Below are 27,450 nucleotides of genomic sequence, written 5' to 3'. Positions count from 1 at the left end.
TGCCCAAAGTAGCCGGCCAGCCCTTTTAAAGATGCACACAAATATGGAGAAACATATGGCTCACACAGTGAAATAAAATTTAGAGCGGAATACAAACAATTTAATGTAAAGCCCTCTAGAAAATTTCTGGGCTCTCTTCACGGTTGTTCATTGACAGTGGAGTTGATAGTACTAGGCATCAAGGATACATGCCCTGTTTTTTTTTGCATCATTCTCCAAATTCCCAAGCGAGCGCCAGTTTCAACTGTACCTGCAACTTGAAGGCCAGAACAAAACTATGGTAGGAGAAAACTATGGTAGAGCTATGGAGAGCTATTGGCTCCCTGCCCAACACTTTACTCTCGTAGACTACAGGAAACCTATAGGACTTGGAGACTATACAGGATCCAAGATGGATGGGCAGCAAACCCTGCAGACACAAGTTGTGGATAAAGACAGCATCATGACGATCTGGGCTGAATAGAAAAGAAAGAGGAAAGTGAACAACGCCAATCTGCAGAGAGTATGTGTAATTTGGACTGTTTAGCAGGTTTTATTCGGTAACATTATGGTAGTATTTTATATCAAATGGAGAAAAACAGGACTGGATGGCACATGCACAAGATATGCTTTGATCTAATTAACCTCACTTCTCAGCGCAAAATTCAGTGTACTGCCCCCTATACTGCATGGCATGCCCTATAAGGCATAAGCCCACTCACCGGGTCAAAGTTGCCTCTTTGAGTGGGACCTACTCTAAACTTGGCACAGCACTGCGCGACAACCTCCAGATTTGGCGCGGCACTGCGCGGCGACTACCAGCGCCACAGCACCGCACCAGCAGACGGCGGGACCCAGCCCGCAAACAGCACCTCTGCTGCCTGGCAATGCCACTCCAGCACTGGGCCCCACCTACCCACCAGCACAGCACCACAGCAACAATGGCTGCCGCACAGTACTGCACCATGTAAAAAAAAGGCCACCACGCCTATGGTAGTATTATTCAGCCACTTTGGTGATCATGACATAGCAGCAGTATTGGTAATATTGGTTTGGTGTATTTTGTTGAGTAACAGTATACACGATTTAGTTACTCTACGGAGGTAATACTTGTATGAATGCATTAGTTAGAGGTATACCGTCATACAACACATACGGCAAAACCTATGTCTAGGACTTGGGTCCTTACCTTTTAAAACCCTAGCGCCTGGTGATGGATGGCCACAATAGGACTCATTCAAAATGCACAATTAATTTACACTATAAGTCCTATATGTCCAAATGGCCTACCCGGTATGGCATGTATACCAAGAGAGAAAAGTTTCCAGAAGGAAGGCATTATATCTCATACAAGCTCCTCTGTATCGTGTCTCACACCAAAAACTAATACCTACCAAATATTCAATGTCTGGACAAGCAGAGGGTGGAGGTGCTGGTGCCATGTAAGAAATATCCAATACATGCCCATTCTTCATATACAGGGTGACCATGCAGATGTGGAGATCGCACATGACCTGCTACTAGACAACACTCCGAACCCAGCAGATATCAATGCAGAGGAATACATGTTTTTTTGTAAATTTCCCATTGGCATTGGCTTAGTTCTGTCATATGGCGCAAACAGATGTAACTGATTAAAAAAATCCACTAAGGTAAAGACACCACTAAACTAAAGCTCAGAGCACTGCAGATTGGCTCAATCACATCATTATTAAAATAAGACTTCACCTGAGATCGTATAATCCATAAAGCTTGTCAGAATAATTCAGCGCTTCTATAACTATAGTGTTGTTTATGCATAATAGTGTCGTAATGTGCTATAAACCTGTTATAAGGCAGTCGGATGAACAAGGATATAACTACTATATTACTGTCCCCATGTACCAAAATATAACTACTATAATACTGCCTCCTATGTACAAGAATATAACTACTATAATACTGCTCCTATGTACAAGAATATAACTACTATAATACTGCTCCTATGTACAAGAATATAACTACTATAATACTGCCTCCTATGAACAAGAATAGAACTACTATAATACTGACTCCTATGTACAAGAATAGAACTACTATAATACTGCCTCCTATGTACAAGTATATAACTACTATAATACTGACTCCTATGTACAAGAAAAAAAACTACTATAATACTGCCTCCTATGTACAAGAATATAACTACTATAATACTGCTTCTATGTACAAGAATATAACTGCTATAATACTGCCTCCTATGTACAAGTATATAACTACTATAATACTGCCCCTATGTACAAGAATATAACTACTATAATACTGCATCCTGTGTACAAGAATATAACTACTATAATACTGCCTCCTATGTACAAGAATATATCTACTATAATACTGCTCCTATGTACAAGAATATAACTACTATAATACTGCCTCCTATGTACAAGAATATATCTACTATAATACTGCTCCTATGTACAAGAATATAACTACTATAATACTGCCTCCTATGTACAAGAATATAACTACTATAATACTGCCTCCTATGTACAAGAATATAACTACTATAATACTGCCTCCTATGTACAAGAATATAACTACTATAATACTGCCTCCTATGAACAAGAATAGAACTACTATAATACTGACTCCTATATACAAGAATATAACTACTATAATACTGCCTCCTATGTACAAGAATATATCTACTATAATACTGCTCCTATGTACAAGAATATAACTGCTATAATACTGCCTCCTATGTACAAGAATATAACTACTATAATACTGCCTCCTATGTACAAGAATATAACTACTATAATACTGCCTCCTATGTACAAGTATATAACTACTATAATACTGCCCCCTATGTACAAGAATATAACTACTATAATACTGCATCCTGTGTACAAGAATATAACTACTATAATACTGCCTCCTATGTACAAGAATATATCTACTATAATACTGCTCCTATGTACAAGAATATAACTACTATAATACTGCCTCCTATGTACAAGAATATATCTACTATAATACTGCTCCTATGTACAAGAATATAACTACTATAATACTGCTCCTATGTACAATAATATAACTACTATAATACTGCCTCCTATGTACAAGAATATAACTACTATAATACTGCTCCTATGTACAAGAATATAACTACTATAATACTGCTCCTATGTACAAGAATATAACTACTATAATACTGCTCCTATGTACAAGAATATAACTACTATGGGGGGCGGAGCATGACCTTGAAGCTGAATGGCAGCAGCTTCCTGAGCTCCTCACTTCTGCTGGTGATTAAACCCCTTTATCTGCTATAAAAACGCACACTAATGGGGAAACTCGGCAAAGACCGACCCAGGGAACATCTGGAGCTGACACCTGCTCGTTCGAAGCAGCCTGATATGGAGCAGTACCTTACAAAACAGGCAAAGTTGCGTCCCACCGAGAGCTCCAAGATGGCGCCGCGTGCACCACAGCCTTCAGATGCTGAAGACCCGTCTGAAGCGGGAAGCGCATCGGAGGCATCGGTATGCAGACTGCCGCGGAGGCGCTCAAATCTGTCAAAGGAAGTTCTTAAGGAGCTTCTGGATGCCGCTCTAGCTCCCCTGAAGAGGGATCTGGAGGATATTAAAGAAGACCTCCGGGGCCTGGGCCATAGAGTAATGGCGCTTGAAAACTCGCAGGAAGCGATCCTCCTGCACGAGGGAAAGACCTGCCAAGCTCTACAAGCGCACCGGGACCTGATTAATGAAGCCCTACTCCGGATAGAGGACCAGGAGAACCAGAGCAGACGCCGAAACCTGAGGATTAGAGGCTTGCCTGAATCCATTGCGCACGATGCCCTCCGCAAGGTAGCGTCTGAAATTTTCGCCCAGCTACTAGGCCCAGACCGGGCAGCCACGGTGGTAGTGGAGCGCATTCACCGCACATTGCGACCGAAGCCAAAGCCATCAGATCCACCGCGAGATGTGATCTGCGGTCTGCTGAGCTATGTGGATACAGCAGACCTGCTTCGATCCGGCAGAGAAGCTGAAGACCTGAAGTATGCAGATTCCTCTATATTATTCTTCCAAGACCTGGCGCCTACTACGCTAGCAAAGCGGCGTATACTCAGGCCATTACTGGAGGCCTTAAGGGCATCTGCCACACAGTTCCGGTGGCTATACCCATTTGGCCTAGCCATTTTTAAGAATGGCAGGCAGCTTACGGTCCGTACACCGGCAGATTTAAAATCCATTTGGGGTCCGCTGGGCCTGACGCCTATTGATGTCCCGTCTTGGATGCCCGCAGACCAAGGAGAACCCTTACCTGCTCCTCCAAGCATCGAGACCTGGTCTGATGTCTCCCCAGGGAAGGCTGAAAGAAGCAAGAAAGGCCGCCAAGTTACCTGAGCTGCAAGTATTAGCCTTCTGCTATCCTCATAGGGATCTTCAATCCATATTGTACAGCAGTTGCAGCTGTGCAGCTTGATACCGGGCTGTGTGCCCCTATCTCCAGATCCTGCAATTGCACCCGAATGGAGAAGTTTTTGTTTAAAGTTATGGACGCTACCCTGTTATGCTGTTCATAGTGGCCTGGTTATCTGGCTGAAGAATATGGCTGAATATGTGGCCTACTGTTCACATAAGTCCGTGTTGCTACGTCCTGGTTCGGACTGTTGCTATAGCTGAAATACGTTCCATCCCAGCTAGTCCAGTTATGGGGTTTCACCAGTTCCTCATCATATGAGGTTCATTCCCCCTCTGAAAGCCTCTCAGCGGCTCTCAGTTGTCCCATGGAAGCCCCCCTCTGATGTTGGATCCCGGCTTGACGTCGTGATGAGAAAGGGTCCAGCATGCGTCAGATGTTTCATGGGACTTCCACAGTGCAAGTTAGAATGTTTGATTCAACTGATCATTTATTTGTCCTCATTTTGCTTTATCACCCATTTGTTGTCTTCCCCTGTCTGTCCGTCTGTCTTTTCCCTTTTGTTCTCCTTCCATGCTCTATCAAGATTTACTATGTATTCGCAGTATGTGTTTTTCAGGTGGCATTTGCTCTTCTTTCCACTCTATACTAGGTTGTCATGACTACCTTTGTCGTATCCTCACTAAATGTCCGGGGTCTGAACGAGCCATGTAAGAGATCTCAGGTATTGTCGCTTTTGCAAAAAGATAAAACTTCTATAGCTTACTTTCAGGAAACGCATTTTAAAACTGGGAAGATCCCAAAGTTATCTACTGCGAGATTCTCCCAGTGGTATCATAGCACCCATTCATCAGCTAGCAGGGGGGTCAGCATTGCAGTGCATAAGAGTCTTCCGTTTAAGCTTACTGCGACCTCCACGGATCCTGAGGGGCGCTTTCTATTCCTCAAAGGCCTGATTGCTGACACCTCTGTTACCCTGGCGAATGTATACGCCCCTAATAGGGCTCAGGTCCCATGGCTCGTTCAGACCCTTAGACAATTGAGCTCCTTTAAGGAAGGAATGCTTATTTTAGGAGGGGATTTTAATGTGGCCCTGAAACCGTCTCTGGACTCCTCTTCAGGCAGGTCGTCCATTACACACAGACTCTTGAGACGTCTCAAGATCTCTTTGAGGAGACTGGGGGTACTGGATGTGTGGCGCACATTGAATCCCTCTGGAAGGGATTATTCATTTTATTCTCATGCAAAAACATCGTACCATAGGATTGATTATCTTTTTCTTTCATCAGTTAATGCCCCACTTGTCTCCGATGCTAAAATTGGGAATATTGTATTATCTGATCATGCACCAGTCTCCTTGACCCTCTCTCTGACCGACCTCCCAAAGAAAGACTGGACATGGCGACTAAATGATACCCTTATTCTGGACCCTGATAGTATCTCCAAACTGTCAGCGTTACTGGCAGAGTTTTTTAAGATAAACACATCCGGTCCATCTGCTCCAACTATTCCCATTATATGGGAGACACACAAAGCTGTGATAAGGGAAGAGCTGATTGCACTTGGCTCTCATATCAAGAAGAAGCGTTCCCAAGCCCAGAACCTGTTAGTGTCCCGAATCTCGGCCCTTGAGCTCTCACACAAGCAGTCCCAGGCCTCCCAGGTAGCTGCTGAGTTATATGAAGCTAGAAATGATTTAAAGAATCTTTTAAATGTCACATCTGCCAAATTGCTGTTTAGAGCGAAGTTTAAAGCTTACGCTCATGGTGACAAAGGAAATAAGCTGATGACAGCGCTCAGTAAGAAGCAGCAGACGGATCCTTTATTCCTGCCATTAAGGACGCAGCGGGTATTAAACGTAAGACCACACCTGAAATAGCGAAGGCCTTCTGCACCTTTTACTCTGACCTATACAATTTACCTCCCCCAAACCAGGCGACTCCTGATATGATTGCCAAGGCGTCAGATGCTTTCCTTGGCTCAATTAACCTCCCCTCACTGAACTCCTCTCAGGCCTCCCAACTCACTTCTCCGATCACAGACGAAGAGATATTAAAAGTATTATCTTCTATCCCTTCTGGGAAAAGCCCCGGCCCTGATGGTCTAAGTATCTCATACTATAAGACCTTCAAAGACACATTGCTCCCCTATTTTAACTCTTTATGCAACTATTTACTAAATGGTGGTTCTTTGCCCCCACAATCCTTAATGGCCCATGTGACCATTCTCCCTAAAGAGAATAAAGACCCCCTTAAATGTGGCAGTTACAGGCCCATTTCATTATTGAATGTAGATGTCAAGTGGTGGGCGAAAATACTGGCCCAGCGTCTTCAACAGATACTTCCAGATATAATCTATGGAGAGCAGGTTGGCTTTGTCCCTGGCAGACGGGGCACAGAGAACACCATTCGTCTAATGCATTTGATGTCTTGGGCGAGAACTAAGGCAGTGCCGGTAGCATTGCTGAGTACTGATGCAGAAAAAGCTTTTGACAGGGTGAGTTGGTCCTTCATGTCCAAGAATCTGTCAAAATTTGGAATACCAGAGCAATTTATCTCTGCCGTTTTCTCACTATATTTGGCCCCCTCTGCCAGGGTCAAAGTCAATGAAACCCTTTCCCCATCATTTGACATCACAAATGGCACACGCCAGGGATGCCCACTTTCTCCAGCACTATTTGTAATGGTGATGGAGACACTTTTAAGCAAAATTCGCCAATCACCTGGGATTGAGGGAATCACCATAGGATCTCAGAGACACCTGACAGCTGCCTTTGCGGACGACCTCCTGGTGATGACCTCAAACCCGAAGGCGTCTTTCCCCAAATTGCTTGCTATTTTTGAAGATTTTGGCTTTGTTTCCAATTTTAAGATAAATTACTCCAAATCCATGGCCCTTAATATCTCCTTCCCTACTAGTGTGGTGCAACACCTGAAAAACTCCACCCCCTTCAAATGGGCCCTGAAGGAAATACCATTTCTTGGCATTCGTGTAACAACGGATCCCAAGGAGCTGTTCCCATCTAATTACCTGCATTTACTGAAGTCTGTCAAAGCGCAGCTTCAATCCTTAAAAATGCCATTTATTTCCTGGATAGGAAGAAAAAACTACTTAAAAACTTATATAATTCCCAGGTTTTTGTACCTTATACAGACATTACCAATATGGATTCCGCAGTCCTACTTTATAGAAGTCCGCCGGACGGTGTCCCTCTTTCTTTGGAGAGGTCGGTCCCCTAGAATAGCCTATACCATTCTGACTAGGGAGAGACGGTTTGGGGGATTTGGGCTGCCTGATGTTCATGGGTACTATAAAGCCAATCTTATGTGTAGAGGTATGGGCCTCCTTTCAGACCATTCTGGAAGTATTTGCTCACACTTGGAACGAGCATTACTCACCGACCGTGAAAGATTAATATTGTGGGGTATTCGCTCATGTTCCCCTACAGCCTCTAAATTACCATTGTTGTGGAGAGGGGTGCTACTCACCTGGTCTATGTTATATAGCTCCAAGACACTTAACTTCCCCAGCCCCGACCTCCCGCTACATCTCCTGCAGTCCTTTATTAATCCTACAGTACCGAATGCTACGGGAGTTTGGGCTTTGCTCAGAAATCACACTTTACAGGAGGTGTTGTCTACAGGGGGAGGGTTGGATTGGGAGGGGATACTCGGATTGCCTAGGGTTAAATCAATAAAATTTCTTCATCTTAATAGTTTTAAGAGAGATATAAAGCTTTTGCAGCTACAGACCTCTCACCTTACTTCACCCACTTGGCTGGAGCGGAGGCTGAGGTCCGCCCAGCCCTCCAGCAGACCCTTCTCTGTGATGTATAAAGAATTACTATCTTCCGCATATTCTGAACCTCACTTCATAGGCTCCTGGGAGAAAGAATTATCCCTTAAACTGTCTGACCCAGAGAAAGCCTTTATATTGACCCACTCACATGGCTTTAGCCGTTGCATTAAAATTCAGGAGAACTCGTATAAGCTGCTCACCCGCTGGTATAAAACACTTGAGTTCCTTCATAGACTCAACTCGGAGGTTCCTGAGGTCTGCTGGAGGTGTGGAGCGGGCATCGGCTCTCTCTCACACATATGGCGGAGCTGCCTTATTATTTGCCCCTATTGGAGACAGATAGAAAGCGAGCTGAACAAGATTTGCTCTACCTCCATTGTCCTGGATCAAAAGCTGATTTTACTCTGGTGCCCAAACGCGTCGCTCACTCCAGCTAGATCAGATTTACCTACTATACTTATTACAGCAGCCAAACTCTTAATTCCCCTTCTATGGAGACAAACCGAGCCTCCTACTGTCTTGAGATGGTTGGGAAAAATAGATCAGTTATACAGGTTTGAGGAGTTGGCCCATTGGGAATTACATTCTCGTGAAAAATTTCTGAGAACATGGCGCCCCTGGGAAAACTTTAGATATCCTGCCAGTTAGAGCATCCTCCCCTTCCCCCCCTTAACCCCCCTTTCCCCTTTTTCCTCATGTTTGTCTCCCCGTCCTTTTTCTTATCATTTATTTTGACTAATATCTATTTTGATATTTGAGTTATGGTCCATGTGCTCACGTAAAGAAGATGTCTTTGTTCATCACTGCTTTGAGCAGATTGCTGAATGTATCTGAAGAGATGTGTTTTACTTCTGCTTTCTTTGACTCATCCTGTATATGTATTGATGTAAAATGGATTTTGTGTCAGTATACTTATGTTTGCACATGATATGACCAATAAAAAGAAAATTGGTTAAGAATATGACTACTATCCCCCCCCCCTCCCCTTCTTCCCTTTGTCTTCCTGTCCTTCTTTACTTTATTGTTATGTTAGATCTCTACTGTATTCAATTTGAGTATGTCCATATGCTTGGATAGAGATGACATTGTCGCTTGTTAATGATAATACAGACTGTTGCACATGATTATTGTAATGTGCCTTACTGTTGTTTATCATAATGCACCTTTTATGATGAAAATTGTCAAATGTGCTATAACTCAACTTGCCTGTATCTTTTTCATGACATAACCAATAAAAAGAGATTTAGTTAAGAATATAACTACTATAATACTGCCCCCTATGTACAAGAATATAACTACTAGAATACTGCTCCTGTGTACAAGAATATAACTACTGTAATACTGCCTCCTATGTAGAAGAATATAACTACTATAATACTGCTCCTATGTACAAGAATATAACTACTATAATACTGCTCCTATGTACAATAATATAACTACTATAATACTGCTCCTATGTACAAGAATATAACTACTATAATACTGCCCCTATGTACAAGAATATAACTACTATAATACTGCTCCTATGTACAAGAGTATAACTGCTATAATACTGCCTCCTATGTACAAGAATATAACTACTATAATACTGCTCCTATGTACAAGAATATAACTACTATAGGGGGGCGGAGCCTAGCCACGCTGGCTGAATGGCCGCACGAGCTTGAGCTCCTCCAGCATTCCAGCTCCTTTGCCCTATATAAGCTTACAATTTGCCTGATTATGGGGAAACCTGGCAGAGAAAAGAACAGAGGAAGCTCAGAGTCTACCCCACTGCACTCCAAACAACCTGAGATGGAGAAGTTCCTTCGGAAAACGCAGAGGATTGCCGCGCAGAAAGGCCCCAATATGGCGGCGTCTGCTGCACATGACTCCGATGCGGGAGAACTCTCAGATGCTGGCAGCGGCTCCGATATTTCAGGACAGGAGGCCCAGAGACCCGCCTCTCTCAGAGCGGACCCTGCGCCGGGTTCTCGAGTCTGCCCTCTCGCCCCTGAAACAAGACCTGTCTGACATTAAGGACGACATGAAGCACCTGGGGCAGAGAGTGGTTGCACTAGAAGCCACGCAAGAGGCCATCATGACCTACGAAGGTAAAGCGTCGGAGACGCTGGCGTCCCACAGGGCTTTGCTGAACGATGCCTTCCTGAAGCTGGAAGACCAGGAGAATGGTAGCCGCCGGCGCAATATCCGCATTCGCGGCCTACCTGAGTCAATTGCAGCGGAGGCCTTACCGACGGTGGCACGCAAATTATTTTCCACGATGCTGGATCCTGACAGAGCGGCGGGAATCGTAGTGGAGCGCATACACAGGGCGTTACACCCTAGGCCCAAACCGCAAGAGCCGCCACGTGATGTGATCTGTGGCCTGTTGAGCTATGTTGATACTGCGGCCCTCCTGAAAAGGCAACGAGAGATGGAGGTACTGAAGTATGAGAACGCCCCGATCCAGATGTTTCAAGACCTCGCGCCTTCCACTTTAGCCAAACGGCGCCTATTCAAGCCTCTCCTGGAAGTCCTGAGGAAGACATCGACCCCGTTCCGATGGTTGTACCCCTTTGGGCTAGCGATCTCCAGGAATGGTAAGCTACTCACCGTGCGCTCACCAGCAGACCTGGACTCTGTCTGGAGGTCCCTGGATGTCCCCCCGGTGGAAATCCCCTCTTGGCTACCGGCCGACCAAGATGGCTCCCTGCCCATACCGCCCCGAGTGACCGCCTGGCAGACGGCGTCCGCGGGCAAGCCGGATCGACCGGGACGCAGCAGGATGGACAGGGCCCTCACTTGAATGGATCTGCAGCGACGTCGGCTGTGCTCGTAAGCATAACTTGATGCTATTCTATTCCTCTGAGTTAGGAGATGAATGTTTTTCATCCTCTTGTTATACGGGTTATTGGAGGCGAACTTGGCCTTTCAACTTGTTCAATTTTTATTTTATTTTTATGGCCTCTTTCTCTTACTGGGGCTTAGTGTTTCCATATGCTGTGTGACCAGAACTGTGTCTTCTTAATGTTATTACTGGACGCTACCTCTAGGACCGCGAACTCTGGTCCCCATCCACAGGGCAAGCCCGGACGGATACTGTTGCTGGACGTATTTTTGTTTTTGGTCTCTTTTGTCATAGACCATAGGTGCTTTACTTGCCCCCTCGCCAGTCCAACCCTGTCTTGGCTGGTGATAGGTAGAGTACTAACCCCTTCTCGGACGGGTGTTTTGTCCGAGCTGTTCACTTGTCAGCTTGTCATGTTTAATGTTTTATCCTTTATTTTTTGTTTCATGTTTTCCTTCCCTCCTTTACCTCCTCCTGCTCATATCAATTGTGTGCTTTTCCATGCTTCCGCAGGTGCCCTATGCTTTCATTCACTTGATTGTATGCTGATATGTCTTCTATAGTAGTCGCCTCACTAAACGCACATGGGCTGAACGAGCCATGCAAAAGGTCTCAGACACTATCTCTCCTTTTGAAGGATAAAGTCTCAGTGGCTTTTCTGCAAGAGACCCATTTCAGAACGGGCAAAATTCCCAACTTTCCCCCTAAGAAATTTGTTCAGTGGTTTCACAGCACTCATGACTCCACCAGTAGGGGAGTTAGTATAGCTGTACATAAATGCCTCCCCTTTAAGCATGCGGCTACTACAGCAGACCCTGAGGGTAGGTACATTTTTGTAAAGGGCTTATTGGGTGAGTCCCGGGTGACCTTTGCCAATTTGTACGCTCCTAATAAAGGCCAAGTACCATGGCTCGTTCAGTCCCTTGCTTTATTATCCTCCTTCTCGGAGGGCTTACTGGTGTTAGGAGGCCCTGGAGCCAGCGGTGGACACCTCGGCGGGTAGACCTTCTGTATCTTATAAGCTCTTGAAAAGGCTAAAAATTTCCCTGAGAAGGCTTAAGGTCTTGGACGTCTGGCGGACCTTGAATCCCAATGGCCGGGACTATACATTTTACTCGCATGCTAAGATGTCCTTTCACAGATTGGATTACCTGTTTCTGTCTGATTCACATATACGTAATGTCTCTGGAGCCCGGATAGGTAACATCACATTATCCGACCATGCCCCTGTCATTATTAACCTCTCCTTGTCCGGTCCGCAGAGGAAAGAGCGCTTATGGCGTCTCAACGATACTTTGATCTTAGACCCTAGGCATGCTTGCAAACTTAAGGCCTCGATATCTGAGTTCTTTGCGCTTAATGATACTCCAGACTCCCCTCCTTCTCCTTCCATACTTTGGGAATCCCACAAGGTAGTCCTAAGGGGGGAACTTATCGCCTTAGGGGCTTTTGTGAAGAAGCAGAGGACACAAGCCTTGGATGCCCGCCTGGAATCCTCCCACAAGGAATCTCAGGCTATAAGCACCCTAGCAGAGCTAACTGAAGCCAGAACGCAATTAAAAAACCTATTGAATGTCACTTCTGCAAAGTTGGTCCTGCGCTCCCGATTCAAGGCCTATGCCCACGGGAATAGAGGAAACAGACTGATGTCGGCGATTGCCAAGAAGCAGTTTTCTGACTCCTCTGTTTCCTCTATCAAGGACTCCAAGGGTAAAATGCATAAGTCCACCCCAGATGTCGCCAAGGCATTTTGCGCCTTTTATGAGGCCTTATACAATTTGCCCCCTCCTAATGGGACTACTGTAGTGTACGGGAGAGTAATACCCCGTCACTACTGAAGGGTCACTTGGGTATTGTCGTTCCCCCTGTATTTAAGGGGAGGTTGGTATAGAACATCTTGTCAATGTACTGCTATGTATTTTCCTGTTACTGTGAAACGTGCATGTGCAGGCCGGCTAGGGTGTTATTCCAGCTCTGAGTCACTAGAGGGAGCTAGGGAGCCCTAGTTTATATAAGGCCCAGTCAGGAAGTAGTAAGCAGGCAGACAGTGGGAAGAGGAGTCAGAGATGATCCTGTGTCTGAGTCAAGGCCAGGCTATGGGCCTGTGAGAGAAGAGCAGGCCTGAAGCCTGCCGACTAGGAGAGGGTAGTAAGCCCTGTAACCGGGTTCCGGATCCAAGGAAAAGGTTCCCCTCCTGAGTCATCATCCATTGTAGCGGAAACATCATAAGCACCAGCCAGGACACAGAATACCACAGAGGCCGATCAGATAAAGCAAGAGGTACTCAAGATAACAGAGGAGGTACTATATAAGGACAGCTTCAAGGGTACGCCAGCTATAGGGCATTAGACCTTGGAGGATAAGTCACATGTTTCAGGACCAGTCAGGAATAGAGTGCAAGCCGCCTGTACTGCATCTCCTGTAATTAACACTCTGTAAAGAACATTGCTAAGACCGGCCATTCTGTACTTCTAAGAACCACCTGTATTCAAATAGAAACCAACTGTCTTTCATGAAACGGCGCTTCCAACTGCGTCCATGTATAATTATCACTGATATTCAGTAAAGTTCCAGTTTTTGGTTGGCTATCCTGTGGTTGCTTCATTCTTCTACAATACCATACACGGCGTGTCACCGTTTAATTGACACTGGCGTCACAAACTTTTAATCACCTGCCTGTTCCAGCATTCGCCCAGAATTGAAGACGACAGTGGATCCCAGGTTAGTGGGTAATCTGCACTACCAAGCCCAGCATACACAACTGACCCCCTGGGACACTGCACTACCCCAGGGGATCTGTCTGAAGCAACAGACAAATTCTTGCAGTCCCTGAACCTCCCCTCCGTATCCTCATCCAAAGCTTCCCTTCTGACTAAGCCCATCTCTGACTCAGAGGTGCGTAAGGTTCTCATGTCTATCCCATCAGGTAAAAGCCCTGGCCCCGACGGATTTTCCATAGCGTATTATAAATCCTTTCAGGATGTTTTAATCCCACGTTTCAGGAATTTGTGCAACTACCATCTGACTGGGGGCTCCCTTGCTCCTCACTCCTTATTGGCGCACATTACTGTCCTCCATAAGGAAAACAAGGATCCGACATGCTGCAGTAACTACAGGCCGATATCCCTGCTAAATAATGATGTGAAGTGGTGGGCGAAGATCTTGGCTACCAGGCTTCAGGATGTTCTCCCTGACATTGTGCATGAGGAACAAGTAGGTTTTGTCCATGGCAGACAGGGGCCTGAGAACACGGTGCGGCCCCTCCATCTTATAAACTGGGCCAAGAGATCCTCTAAACCTTTGGTTTTGGTGAGTACAGATGCAGAGAAGGCCTTCGACAGGGTTAGCTGGCTCTTTATGTCGCGGACCCTGTCGAAGTTTGGCCTCCCAGACCAGTTTATTAGTGCCATTAACACCCTATATTCGGCCCCCTCTGCCATGGTCAAAGTCAATGGAGCATTATCCCCACCATTTTACATCACCAATGGGACGAGGCAGGGGTGTCCCCTCTCTCCTGCACTGTTCATATTGGTGATGGAGACCCTTTTGTGTAAAATTAGAGCTGATCCGGTCATTAGAGGCCTTCAGGTTGGCCCCCATACTCATGTTACTGCAGCATTCGCGGATGACCTTTTAGTCATGACCTCCAACCGTGCAGAGGCCTTGCCCAAATTGTTGAATACATTCGAGGATTTTGGATTCGTATCCAATTTTAAAATAAACTATGGGAAATCCATGGCACTTAATATCTCTTGCCCCCTAAATGTAGTAAATAATCCTAAACGCACTACCCCATTTACCTGGGCCTCCAGAGACATTACGTTTTTGGGGACACGTGTTTCGGCCAATGTCCAGGATCTAGCCTCCCTTAATTATGTGCCGCTCTTGCAAAATATCCGTACCCATCTGCAGAACTTGAAACTCCCGTTTGTTTCATGGATTGGGAGAAAGAATTACCTTAAAACCTTTATCCTCCCCAAATTTCTATATTTGCTGCAAGCCCTTCCTATTTGGCTTCCAAACTCATACTTCATAGAAGTCCGCCGAGTGTTCACGCGCTTCCTCTGGAATGGCAAATCGCCACGCATTGCCTACTCTACCCTCACGAGGGACCGGAAGTTTGGAGGCTTTGGGATGCCAGATGTAAAGTGTCACGGACTGTGTACAGGAAACAATGCAAAACAACATGCATAAATGACTCGCTGGATCCAAAAGCTAAGGAACAAAAGGGAGACCCCTGTAGAAGACCTGGCACTTTCCCTGGCTGCTCAGCCTATGCATAGATCCGAATGGTGGAGGTATGCATATCCACGTACCTTGACTATATAAGCCCTGAGCACCCTACAATAGTGAGAGGACACGACCACCGGCTCCCTACACCAGACACGGAGGGAGTCAGGGTCACCTGGGATCCAACAAACAGAAAATAACAGATAACAGTTAACACTTAACTTTGTAGAGGAGAGGAGGACCAGATGGGCATGCACACATACTCCAGGAAGAATATAAGCCGCCCAGAAAAGCCTTCTGGGGAAGAATTTAAAGGGAAGCAATTAGTCCAACACATGACAGCTGAGAGAGACTAACGAGAGGAGGAGCTGAATACCACAACACAGAAACTCAAGGGGGAGGTTCTGAAAGGCCTCTGTCAGAGCTTCTCAGCTGTCTGGTTGTGACAGTACCCCTCCCTCTACGAGTGGACTCCGGACACTCAGAACCCACCTTCTCAGGATGGGACCTATGGAAAGCCCTGATGAGACGAGAGGCCTTAATGTCCGTCACTGGGACCCACATCCTCTCCTCAGGACCATACCCCTCCCACTGAACAAGGTACTGAAGAGAACCGCGGACAAGACGAGAATCCACAATCCTAGAGACCTGAAATTCAAGATTCCCATCAACCATAATCGGAGGAGGAGGCAAAGGCGAGGGTACAATGGGTTGAACATAAGGTTTCAATAAGGACTTATGAAAAACATTATGGATCTTCCAAGTCTGAGGAAGATCAAGACGGTATGCAACAGGATTGATGACAGACCGGATTTTGTAAGGCCCAATAAACCTAGGACCCAACTTCCAGGAGGGAACCTTCAATTTGATATTCTTGGTAGACAACCACACCAGATCACCAACATTCAGGTCCGGACCAAGCACACGTCTCTTATCAGCCACACGCTTATATCTCTCACTCATGCTCTTTAGATTATCTTGAATCTTTTGCCAAATAGATGACAAAGACGAGGAGAATCTGTCCTCATCAGGTAAACCAGAAGACCCCTCTCCCGAGAAAGTCCCAAACTGTGGATGAAACCCATATGCACCAAAAAATGGTGACTTATCAGAGGACTCCTGACGACGGTTATTTAAAGCAAACTCAGCAAGGGACAAAAAAGAACACCAATCCTCTTGATTCTCCGCCACAAAACAACGCAGATATGTCTCCAGGTTCTGATTGACGCGCTCTGTCTGGCCATTCGACTGCGGGTGGAAAGCAGAAGAGAATGACAACCGAACCCCCAAGCGAGAACAGAAAGCCTTCCAGAATCTGGAAACAAACTGCGTGCCCCTATCAGAGACTATGTCTGAAGGAATACCGTGCAATTTGACAATGTGATCAACAAATGCCTGCGCCAGCGTCTTAGCATTGGGCAAACCAGGAAAAGGGATGAAATGCACCATTTTGCTAAAACGGTCCACCACCACCAGAATCACAGACTTCCCCGAGGAACGAGGCAGGTCCGTTATTAAGTCCATGGACAGATGTGTCCAAGGACGGGAAGGAATGGGTAAGGGAAGGAGAGGACCTGATGGCCGTGAATGAGGGACTTTGGCACGAGCGCAAGTCTCGCAGGCTGCCACAAAACCCTCAACCGACTTACGAAGCGCAGGCCACCAGAATCTCCGAGCGATGAGATCCAGTGTGGCTCTTACCCCCGGGTGCCCAGCAAGGACCGTATCGTGGTGTTCTTTAAAAATCTTGTGTCTTAAAGCGAGAGGCACAAACAACCTCCCAGGAGGACAAAGATCAGGAGCCTCTGACTGGGCTGCCTGCACCTCTGCCTCCAATTCAGGAAAAAGAGCAGAGACCACCACACCTTCAGCCAAAATGGGACCCGGGTCTTCAAAATTCCCGCCTCCCGGAAAACAACGTGACAGGGCATCTGCCTTCACATTCTTAACTCCAGGGCGGAACGTGACAACAAAATTAAACCTAGAAAAGAACAACGACCATCTGGCCTGTCTCGGGTTCAGACGCTTGGCTGACTCCAAGTAGGCCAGATTTTTATGGTCAGTAAATACGGTAATAGGGTGTCTGGCTCCCTCTAGCCAATGGCGCCATTCCTCAAAAGCCAACTTGATGGCCAACAATTCCCTATCTCCCACATCGTAATTTCTCTCTGCGGAGGAGAGTTTCTTCGAGAAAAAGGCACACGGTCGCCATTTGGCAGGAGAGGAACCCTGAGACAAGACCGCACCCACACCCACCTCAGAAGCATCAACCTCAACTATGAAGGGTAAAGAAACATCGGGTTGCACCAAGATGGGAGCGGAAGCAAAACTCTCCTTGATATCAGAAAAAGCCTTACGCGCCTCTACTGACCAAGAAGAAAAATCTACCCCCTTTCTGGTCATATCAGTGAGTGGTTTAACAATAGAAGAATAATTCAAAATGAACTTCCTGTAATAATTGGCAAAGCCCAAAAAACGCATCAGCGCCTTTGATTCTCAGGAAGCTCCCACTCAAGCACAACGCGGACCTTCTCGGGGTCCATGCGAAAACCAGAAGCGGAGAGAAGAAACCCCAGAAATTGAATTTCTGGAACCGCAAACACACATTTTTCCAGTTTCGCATATAATTTATTCTCCCGCAGGATGAGCAAGACCTGACGTAAATGTTCCTTATGAGTTTTGAAATCGGGAGAAAAAATCAAAATGTCATCCAAATACACCAATACAAATTTTCCCATCAAATGATAAAAAATGCTGTTCACGAAATGCTGAAAAACGGCTGGGGCATTCATCAAACCAAAAGGCATAACCAAATTTTCAAAATGGCCCTCAGGGGTATTGAAGGCCGTCTTCCATTCGTCCCCTTCTCTGACCCTGACCAGGTTGTATGCCCCTCTTAAATCTAATTTGGAAAAGACTTTAGCCCCAACAACCTGGTTAAATAGGTCCGGGATCAGAGGAAGCGGATAAGGGTCACGAATTGTGATATTGTTCAGCTCCCTGAAATCCAGACAAGGTCTTAAAGAACCATCTTTTTTCTTGACAAAAAAAAAACCAGCGGCAACAGGTGACTTCGAGGGTCGTATGTGTCCCTTTCTCAGACTCTCAGAGATATAAGCACGCATAGCGACCCTTCAGGTTGGGAAAGATTGTATAAACGAGATTTAGGCAGCTTGGCGTCTGGGATGAGATTAATAGGGCAATCGTACTCCCTGTGCGGGGGCAAATCCTGAACTCCACTCTCAGAGAAGACATCCGAAAATTCAGAGAGAAAAGATGGTACAGTCTTAGTAGCAACCTCAGAAACAGATGTCATGAGGCAATTCTCTCTGCAAAAGTCACTCCAACCATTTATTTGCCTCGCTTGCCAATCAATGGTGGGGTTATGCTTAGTGAGCCAGGGCAGCCCCAACACCAGAGGGGTAGGGTAAACCGCTAAGGACGAAACATGACACATCCTCAACATGAGCATCACTCACAATTAAACGGATATTGTGAACTATGCCCTTTAATGATTTTTGAGAAAGTGGAGCGGAATCGATAGCAAAAACAGGAATATCCTTTCCCAAAGTGCGCACCTGGAAACCATGAGTTATCGCAAATTGATTATCAATGAGATTGACCGCTGCTCCACTATCCACAAAAATCTCACAAAAAATGTTCTTGCTCTCTAGCGCCACCCTAGCCGGCAGGACAAAACGGGAACTACAAGCAAACGGAAAACCTTCAATTTCCGCCTCAACCCTGCCAATAGTAACAGACGGAACATTTTTAAAAGATTTTTTCCTCTTTGTTTCTTTATTATACCCAGAGAACTGCCTGAATCTCCTAGAGGGACAAATATTTGCCAAATGATTAATACCTCCACAACAAAAACAAACCCTCCCATGCAAGCTGAATCTTCTATTGTCAGAAGCATTCAACCCCAGCTGCATGGGCTCCTGCTCAGAAGGGGCTGACAGCGACTGAGACCCCTGCGCACAGAATGGGACCGCTGCACAGTCCTGGGACCGAGTATGACAGGAAGGAGAGATCTCTCCTCTCTCTCTAAGACGCCTGTCAATACGAACGGCCTGAGACATAGCAGAGTCCAAAGAAATAGGCCTTTCATGAAAGGCAAATGCATCTTTCAATCCCTCTGAAAGACCATGGCAAAATTGACTTCGGAGTGCAGCATCATTCCAACCAGTATCAGCTGCCCATCTCTGAAATTCTGAGCAGTATATTTCTGCGGATTGTTTACCCTGGCATAAGAGACGTAGTCTAGACTCCGCCAGAGCAATACGATCCGGATCATCATATATCTGACCCAGGGCTAAAAAGAATTCCTCCACTGAACGGAGGGGCCGTGCCCCCTCCGGCAGCGAAAAGGCCCAGGACTGAGCGTTACCCCTGAGCAGCGATATAATGATCCCCACCCTCCGTTCCTCATCACCAGAAGAATGGGGAAGAAGGCGAAAATCGAGTTTGCAAGCCTCTCTAAAACGCACAAAATTCTCACTACCCCCGGAAAACGTATCCGGGAGCGAGATCTTAGGCTCAGAACAAACTCCATGAACGCCATCTGAACCGGTCACTTGAAGCTGAGAACAAGTCCTGCGGAGATCAGCTACCTCCAATGAAAGACCCTGAAGGCGTTCAGCCAAAAGTGAAACCGGATCCATGCTTGAGACGGTTATGGCGGCTTATAATGTCACGGACTGTGTACAGGAAACAATGCAAAACAACATGCATAAATGACTCGCTGGATCCAAAAGCTAAGGAACAAAAGGGAGACCCCTGTAGAAGACCTGGCACTTTCCCTGGCTGCTCAGCCTAAGCATAGAGCCGAATGGTGGAGGTATGCATATCCACGTACCTTGACTATATAAGCCCTGAGCACCCTACAATAGTGAGGGGACACGACCACCGGCTCCCTACACCAGACACGGAGGGAGTCAGGGTCACCTGGGATCCAACAAACAGAAAATAACAGATAACAGTTAACACTTAACTTTGTAGAGGAGAGGAGGACCAGATGGGCATGCACACATACTCCAGGAAGAAATATAAGCCGCCCAGAAAAGCCTTCTGGGGAAGAATTTAAAGGGAAGCAATTAGTCCAACACATGACAGCTGAGAGAGACTAACGAGAGGAGGAGCTGAATACCACAACACAGAAACTCAAGGGGGAGGTTCTGAAAGGCCTCTGTCAGAGCTTCTCAGCTGTCTGGTTGTGACATAAAGTCATATTACACGGCTGTTCAGTTATGTAGATGTGTGGCTACCCTATCCCGCCAATTTAGCTCCCTTTGCTCACGTCTTGAGGCTGTACTGCTCACCAGCCAAGACCAGCTTACTTTATGGGGTGTCAGGCCCTTCTCTGCCAATCATCACGCCTCTTCCCCGGTCTGGAAGGGAATGCTAGTAGAGTGGTCCAAAATGGTCCAATCCCAGCTGTTTAGCTTTCCTAATCCCTGTATGCCTCTCAAATTGTTGCAAAGCTATATCCACCCTTCTGTGTCAAACCCCTCTGGGATTTGGTCTAAGCTCGCTGACTTGTCCTTTTGGGATGTCCTTCTCCCAGATGGTAGTTTGCAGTGGGACTTAATAATGGGCCGTCCCGAGGTTAGGGCAGCTCCCTTTTTTCATTTGGCAGACTTCAAAAGAGATGTTAAATTGTGTGTTGGACCCTTCGCTGGTAACAGCTCCCCTTCTTGGCTTGAGAAGAAGGTTTTGGCTCCCAGGCCCCCCCTTAGACCATTATCCCAGATGTATAAGGAAATGCTTTCCTCCTTACCACCGGAGCTCGGTTATGTGACCTCATGGGAACGAGAGCTTTCTGTGACCCTGACGGAACCGGAGAGGGCCTTTGTCTTGGCCCATTCACACGGCTTCAGTCGTTGTGTGAGAGTTCAGGAGAATTCTTTTAAGCTATTAAGTAGATGGTATAAAACTCCTGAATTCTTACACAAACTTAACCCTGAGATCCCTGTAACATGTTGGCGGTGTGGCGTAGAAACTGGTTCATTGTCACACATTTGGTGGTTCTGCCACAAGATCCAGCCGTTCTGGAAGCTGATAGAATCCATGATCAATAATGTATGCAATACCAAGATAGTCTTGGATGCAAAACTTATCCTATTGTGGTGCCCTAATAGCTCACTAACCCCCGCCAAGAATAACCTCCCAACGATGTTGATTACAGCAGCTAAATTACTGGTCCCCTTTTTATGGAAAACTGATTCACCTCCCTCTCTCATTATGTGGACGGACAAGGTAGATCAAATCTACCGCTTTGAGGAACTGGCGCACTGGGAGACAAACTCACGCCACTGCTTCCTAAAGCTATGGTCCCCGTGGAAGTTACATAGGAACTTTACATGATAGAGCAGGAATCCTCCCTTTCCTGGTTTTCCACCCCTACCCCCCCGACTGTTCCCCCCCCATACCCTCCTTTTCCTTTTGATGTGTATCTCTGATGATGATGACAATCGCTTGTATTGTTTACACATGGTATGTGCACTGGATGACTATTTTGACTCTTAAATGTTATTGCATTGATGTCATGTGTGGGCTTTTGGCCTTGATTTTTACCTCAATAAAAAAGAAATATGGTTAAGAATATAACTACTATAATACTGCCTCCTATGTACAAGAATATAACTACTATAATACTGCTCCTATGTACAAGAATATAACTACTATAATACTGCCTCCTATGTACAAGAATATAACTACTATAATACTGCCTCCTATGTACAAGTATATAACTACTATAATACTGACTCCTATGTACAAGAAAATAACTACTATAATACTGCCTCCTATGTACAAGACTATAACTACTATAATACTGCTCCTATGTACAAGAATATAACTACTATAATACAGCTCCTATGTACAAGAATATAACTACTATAATACTGCCTCCTATGAACAAAAATAGAACTACTATAATACTGACTCCTATATACAAGAATAGAACTACTATAATACTGCCTCCTATGTACAAGTATATAACTACTATAATACTGACTCCTATGTACAAGAAAATAACTACTATAATACTGCCTCCTATGTACAAGACTATAACTACTATAATACTGCTCCTATGTACAAGAATATAACTACTATAATACTGCTCCTATGTACAAGAATATAACTACTATAATACTGCCTCCTATGTACAAGACTATAACTACTATAATACTGCTCCTATGTACAAGAATATAACTACTATAATACTGCTCCTATGTACAAGAATATAACTACTATGGGGGCGGAGCTTGACCTTGGAGCTGCATGGCTGCTTGTTCCTGAGCTCCTCTCCCTGGCAGCTATTATAGCCCCTTTTATTAGCTATTTACTCTGTGCCAATGGGGAAACCAGGCAAGGACCGTCACCCTGAGACACCAGAGCCGACTGGGGCCCGTTACAGGCAACCGGAGATGGATAAATACCTCAAGAAACAGTCCAGGACTCCTGCTGCTGAAGCATCCAAGATGGCGCGGCAGCTCTCTGAAGCAGAGGACGGCTCTGAGGCAGGAAGCACTTCTGATGTTTCTGATTGCAGACCACTGCGAAAGAGCTCCTCACTCTCCAAAGCAGATCTCAGGGACATTCTGGAATCTGCTCTTGCACCTCTTAAAAAGGACTTGGAGGAGATAGAAGGAGATCTGCGGCAGATTGGGAATCGTGTGGAGTCCCTGGAGCTAGCACAGGAAGCCATGATGTCATAAGCAACCATTACACCAGAAAAAAGACAATTGCACATAATCAAAGTAAACCAAATTGAACTTTATTTAAAATTTATGGTACTTAAATGGCCGCGATGCTTATTACGTTTTCCAATAATTATTGATGTATAACAAACAGAATACCAATTAACCATCAACCAACCAAATTAATCAAAATAATAACCGTCAGTCCACTCAGAGAGTGACTTAACCCCCAAAGCGCCAAATCGGAAACGAAGTGGCCACCAAAGCATCGCAATCAATTAAGTAGCATATTTCTCAATCATATTTTGAAGGTCAGAAATAAAAATATCACAACCTATTTCTGAAAGTTGATCCAGACCAGAACAATAAAGTCCTTTTAAAAAACCTTCAAGTTCTACGTGTCTGTAAGAAAATTGACCCATACTTTGCATAAACTTCTCCATTTTTTTATTGACTCTTTTCCTTATTTTGTCCAAAAAGGACAATTCAGGACTTGACCAAGTAAATTTAGGAATAATATCCGAAAATATAAGAACAGAGTTCTGTAAAATTTGTCTTATCTTGCACATCAATTCCTGTAGTTCATAAATCAACAAATGAGTTTTTAATTTACCTATATCAAAAGACCCAACATGTAAAATTACTAAATCAGGAATGTAACATTTTGAGAACTAATAGTCAACTTCAAAAAGAATATTTGAGATCCGGAGGTTAGGAAATGCACTCAGAAAAACCTACATTTTTTGTGGATTCTCTGATATTGGATCGTTCCATTACACATCTAATTAAGTCGTCACCAAATATCCAAATATTCCGTTTGGTTCCTGCAATTAATGAATAAGTAGATTAGGTCTGATATAACGCTTGTAACAGTTGGAATTCCATCTTCCAATGCGTTTTATAATGGAAGAATCTAAACCTATTTTTGCCGCAAATGTTGCTGCACCTATGCGAAACGAATGCGCTGAAATTTTTTGATTTGTATGACCTAAACTTTGTAAACTCTTACGTAAAACAAAGTTAAATTGGTATTTTGTTAAATATGAGCTATCAACATGAGTGAATAATGCTGAAAATGCTTTCTCTCTCATACTTAACCACTTTGACATATGTTCAAATGGGCAGATACATTTATAGGAGAATTTATTAAGAGTAAGCCAAATACCTTTTCCCATTTGATCTGTTTTGGATTTTTTTATGAATAATTTGACTTGTTCATTAACAATTAATAAGTCGGAAATGATTAAAGGAGGACAAGAATGTTTATTTTCTGCTGCAATCTCTCCAATTCGTAAAGCGGCAAAAAAAGTTAAAGAAAAAGCTGCAGAAAACAAACATTCTTCGTAAGCTGAAGAACAAACTTTAGATAATTGTTTTAAAATTCCAGCTAATTGGTGAACAGATAATGGATTGGTTTTATCCCTTGGAATCGAAAATCTTTTGATACCTTTAATTATTTGTTTAATTTTGAAATTATTTAATATTGAATTGTGACCATTTAATTTAAAAAAGAAGGAAATAGCAGATAATCTTTTTGAGATAGATTCAGCTGCTATTCCCTTATTCCATAGATAAATTATAAAAGTGTTGAAATTCTCCAAATTAAATTCTGTGACTGTTAAACGACCCATTCTGCAAAACTCCTTCCAATCGAACCATGCAGCAGAGTAGGCTGCCCATGTATTTTTGGCTAACGAATAAGTTAATAATTTGTTATTTATTCTTCTGTAAGACTCCATAAATGATCTGGACAAGGTATTCCTTTCAAAGATGCTTGAGGTGCCATTGCGAAAAATTTCAAGAGCTGCTGACGAGATAAAGCATCAGCAATGATGTTATTTCTACCTGGAATAAATTTAGCTTTTAACCAAATATTAAATTTAAGACAGTGCAAAACCAATTTCCGTAATAAAGAAGATACTAGAGGAGACTTGGACGACAAACAATTTATGGCAAATACAACACCCATGTTGTCTGAACATAATAAAATGCGTCTGTTTTGAAATTCCTCGTGCCAAATTAATAAAGAAACCAAAACAGGGAAGAGTTCAAGAAAAACTAAATTTTTTGAATAGTATTTGTTATCTAACCAAGATTGAGGCCATTTTTCAGCAGACCAATTATTGTTGAAGAATGCTCCATAACCAATGGCACCCGAAGCATCAGTAAAAAAGGATAGTGAGTCAGAGTCTATAAATTCTTCCTGACAAATTGTATGTCCATTGAAGTCTTTCATAAATTGTAACCATATGTTAATATCACTTTTTAATTCCCTTGTTAATCTAATGTGAGAATGATGAGAAGACTTACCTGCAGTTGCTGCGTAAAGTCTTTTAGAAAATACCCTTCCCATGGGAATTACTCTAGTGATAAAATTTAGGGATCCAAGTAATGACTGTAATTGTTTCAAAGTAGTTTTTTCCTTGCTTACCATAGAAGATAAAATATGAATAGTTTCGGAAATTTTAACCATAGGAATACTAAATTCCATAGTATCCGTGTTGATGCAAATACCTAAAAATTTCAACGTAGTAGTGGGAAGAACAGTTTTTTCCACAGCCAAAGGTACGTTAAAATAATCAGATACTGCTATGAATTTATTAAGAAGATTCAAACATTCTGGAGTATCCTTATGACCTATGAATAAAAAATCATCTAAGTAGTGTAAAATAAATCCAGAATAAGAATGAATTTCTACTATCCAATGTAAAAAAGTGGAAAACGCTTCAAAATAGAAGCAAGATAGAGTAAAACCCATGGGTAAGGCCATATCATAAAAGAACTTATCCTAAAATTTAAACCCGAGAGAATTATAACCTGTAGGATTTATTGGTAATAATCTGAACGCAGATTTTATATCTGCTTTAGCTAAGAGAGAGTGTCTACCAGCTTTCTGAAGAAACTCCAAAGCTTGATCAAAGGAAGAATATTTAACACTAGCTTTATTCTTATCAATTTCATCGTTGAGGGAAGAAAATTTTGGAAAAGATAAATTATGAATGAGTCAATACGAATTACACTCTTTCTTAGGGACAATAGCTAGAGGAGAAACAGGAAAATTAATAAAGGGAGGAGAATCAAATGGACCAGCTATTCTACCTGCGGACATTTCAGACAATATTTTATCCTTAACAATATCTAAATTTTTCTTAACAGAATATGCATTTTCTACAATAACACAACCCGGACCTTCAAAATGAGGTACGTAAAAACCTTCAGAAAAACTTTTAAACAGTAAATTAGCCATCTGTGTGTTTGGATAAAGTTTTACCCACTGCAGTATTCTTTGCAAATTCAGAGGTGTCACCTGGCTTATTTGTATGAAAGTCATGGCGATATCTGCAGTTGGATTGCCATCTGCAGAAAGACTCGTTATAGGAGAAACAAATACCTTTTTTGGGATTACTGGGACTTGCTTGCTGACGAAAAAGATAATTTTTATTAGGGAGCATAAGACTCAACCAAAGTCCCACATCTTTGTTACCCCAATTTAAATTCGGATAGACTGCAATCTTTTGACGAAAAGATTCGTCATAAGAGCACCAGCCCATGCCTCCAAAGTTCCTATATGTAATAGAATTATCTTGAGTAGAAGTGCCCTGCAATTTGCAGTCACTTAAAAAATTGTCAGTATTTATCTCACCACTTAGTTGTTGCTCAGATTGACGGTTGGGCTGAATGGCAGATGCTGACTGCAAAGTTGCAGTTGCTGAAGGATTGCGTCTATGGTGGGAGGCACCTTTACTGGAAGATGGCTGCTAGATCGATCTCTTTTTTGCAGAAGGAGGCGCATATTGAGATGGTGAATATGCCCTCTTTTCTTTGCGATTTCTTTTCTTGACTGGCGAAGAAACCTCCGGTTCACTGCGCATGCGTGCGCCAGTGACGGAGGTTAAATCGATTAAATCAGGGCTTGCGCTGCGGACTGGGCAGACGAAATCTGTAGCAGGAGTGAAAGGAATAATTTCTTCTTGTCCGGACGGTAAGCACAGACATTTCCGTAACCACTCTTCACCTCCGTTGCCTTCGGCCTTCAGGATGAGTTGTTTGAGTAAATCCTCCATGAGTAGAAATAGCGCAGGGGGTTATCTGGTAAAAATACTTACGTGAATGCGCCAGTGATGATGATTTCTTCTTTTATAGGCACTAAAAGACCGTTAGAAACATTCTCCAATCAGCTGTCCAGAAGGCCCCGAGATCAACAGACCCTGGGATTAGTCCAAACTCTTATAAACAGGTAAGATTAATATGATTAATTCCAAAACTTGTAGGTTGCCATGACATCATGGCTCCCCACAAGTTATACACTAGTGGTTCGCTCCATCCTGGTGCATGAGGGTAAGACCAGCGCAGCCCTGCAAACCCACAGAGACTTGCTAAACGACGCGCTGATGCGCATAGAGGATCAGGAGAACCAGAGCCGGCGGCGAAATATTCGCATCCGCGGCCTACCCGAAAATATTGCGATTGACGCGCTTCATTCAGTCGCATGCAAAATTTTCTCCTCCC

This window comes from Bufo gargarizans, chromosome 1 (genome assembly GCF_014858855.1).
Source record: "Bufo gargarizans isolate SCDJY-AF-19 chromosome 1, ASM1485885v1, whole genome shotgun sequence".
Classification (NCBI taxonomy): Eukaryota; Metazoa; Chordata; class Amphibia; order Anura; family Bufonidae; genus Bufo; species Bufo gargarizans.
Note: the sequence above shows the minus strand (reverse complement) of the source record.